Below are 2700 nucleotides of genomic sequence, written 5' to 3' on the forward strand. Positions count from 1 at the left end.
ATAATGTTGAATGGCATTACTAACTCTATATTTTGTTTGTCCTGCACAAATCTAGCACTTTCTGAGGTGTTGCCCAGAGCATGCTGTTGAACATGGAGGGTTTGAGCTAAGAAATACTTGCAGGCTGCCAATGTATTAATGGTTAGGCATTTTTGGATTTGTCATGTTTACATGTTTACCAGGGTAACCATAGCGGCTTCATTGCATCATACCCGAAACTGAGATCTCTGGGACGGTGCGAGGTGCTACTAGACCAGTAGATACAATTAATGATTATCTGTCAAGGCGACTCTCACATCATCCTGGGCTAGCTCCTCGACTTGGACAACAACAATTGTTGATCAAGTCTACTCAGCCATCGCCAATGCGATTGTTAGTAAATCAAGCATTCTTTTGAAGAATATTGTTCCAAGTACGTGAAAACCCGACTTTGCATGTGGCCGATTTAATTTGTTTACTGAAGAAATTAGTTTAAAAATGTTCACAGTTTTACATATGTTCACACTATTTTTGTTTCAAAAGAATAGGTTTGCATTTTTTAAAATCATAAAAATTCCCCCAAAAAGTTCCATTTTTACTAAAAAAATCATTTAGAAATGTACAAAAATATCAAAACATTCTTTAAACAAAAAACACATGTTAAAAATGTGTTTTTTTAAGAAATGTTCTAATTTTCATAAACATTTATTATTTTTAAAGAAGTGTTCCAATTTTTACGTAAACCTTAACTTCTATTAAAAATGAGGAAATTTTCATGTTTTCCAGAAAAGCCAAAAAGATGACTAACAAACTATTCCATGCAAAACTGCTCTTCCATCTTATGAAGAATGCTAAGTTGGCTTCTTCATGCCCAAAATTAATTGTACAAAAAGTAATAATCAGCTTTACCTTATTATCGATGTTTAATAAAATTGGATATATAAAATGGTGTACAATGAAATATGAAGCAGGTTGTGCCTCTTTTTTCGCCCGGTGCAAGGCGGCCAGCTTGGGGCAGGGCGGTGAGGCTGGAGGAGACGTACGGGCGGTGCACAAGGTCGTGCAGGGTCCCCGGTCCAGGGCGTTCCACAAATGCAGCAGGGCCAGCCGACGGGGGCAATGCCAAGTTCGCGTGGTATGGCGCTCCGTCGGCGGACGTGGCCGCGGCGGTGGAGCACGGGTTCGGCAGGACGGACAGCCAGGTCCTTGGCCATCGCGCGCACGGCGACGACGTCCACCTCTCGCCGCCTCAGTCTCCTTATGCCAGGTCAGGTCAGAGTTCTGAATTTGGGGTTTTGATCGATGGCAAGCATGAATATAGGCATATAGCTGTAGGATAATTTATCAGATACAGTTACCAATTCAGGATCTGTTCCAAATTGCATTCATATTATCCCTCCGTCCCATAATATAATTGATTCCATGTTATTTTAGCCTTTGGTTTCTATATCTTGATTCATACTCCTAGCTCAAAAATTAGGGGGAAACAAGTTTGCATGAACGGCAGTATTAGTTTATCTATGAATGAAGTAATTTGACTAGGTAATGGTTTGTGGAAGGGAGGAATACGAGCAAAACTAAATCATGTTTCCTGCTACATAGAGTCCGGGTGATGACATATGTTCTGAATGTTCTGTGAAGCAGTGCATAAAGGAACTAACGAGTATGAAATCATTTTTATGCAGCGCAATGCTAGCAAATGCAGATGAGAACGGCGAGGCGCATATCGTGCCGTGCCGTGTTCTGATGGGCCGGCCAGAGGCCATCCCAGCCGGGTCCTCCAAGCTCCACCCCAGCAGTGACAATTACGACAGTGCCGCCGACAACATGCAGAACCCACAGTGGTATGTTGTTTGGGGGCAAGGACATGAACACGAGGATCCTCCCAGAGTACGTCGTCAGCTTCAAGTTTCCCATCCTCTATCAGATGCAAGGTTAGTGAGTGCTCTGTCTGAATTGGTGCTGTAATTGTCCCCAGATGTGCCTGTATCTCATGTTATTATTCGTTGAAATTTTGGGTTTTAGGATCATCCGAAGCGACCTCCATGCTAAAGAAGCCTTCGCCGGTGGCTCGTGACATGTTTCCGACGCTTCTAGCAGAGATCCAGCGGTTCGTGCCATCGTCCAAGCTGCAGACATTGCAGGGGACCTACAATCGCTTCAAGGTAAATTGGTGGGGGATGCTTATTAGTATAGGGTGTGTGAATATAATAGCAATTACGAAAGAAATCTAGAGAATTGGTCTCTGGCAGGGGGACACTTGAGAATGGAAAACGGGGGAAGGGAAATGAGTTTGCGTGTCTTTTTTTATATATAGAAAAAGAGAGTGTGTGTTTTCTCTGTAAGTGACGTGAAGTGCTTTTTATTGGCTAAGCCGAAATAATTAAAAAAAAATAAAAAGAATCTTCCCAACCAAGCAACAAACTCTATTGATAAAAATCAACATAGTAAAAATAGTTAAAAATGTACATAGTTTTATATATATTCACACTTTTTTTAAACTGGTCAAAATTTCCTTAAAAATCCATTTTTTTTAAATGCATTTCCAAATGTTTACAAAACTAAAAAGTATTCACAATATTTAAAAAACGTTCAAATAATGTTCTCCCTAAAAAAATTCAAGTTTTAATAAAACATTCACTTTTGAAAACAAATAAATATTCATGTTTTTCAAAAGAAGTAAAAAATAAAAATTGATTCACAAACTATATGAGGGAAGTT

The 2700-nt window shown here is 39.9% G+C and overlaps 1 pseudogene; it reads left to right on the plus strand.

Moving 5' to 3' along the window:
* Positions 1-934: 934 nt before the first annotated feature.
* On the plus strand, positions 935-2478 carry LOC109735698 (probable inactive poly [ADP-ribose] polymerase SRO3; annotated as a pseudogene).
* The last annotated feature ends 222 nt before the right edge of the window (positions 2479-2700 follow it).

The sequence above is a fragment of the Aegilops tauschii genome, chromosome 1 (genome assembly GCF_002575655.3).
Source record: "Aegilops tauschii subsp. strangulata cultivar AL8/78 chromosome 1, Aet v6.0, whole genome shotgun sequence".
In the NCBI taxonomy this organism is placed as follows: Eukaryota; Viridiplantae; Streptophyta; class Magnoliopsida; order Poales; family Poaceae; genus Aegilops; species Aegilops tauschii.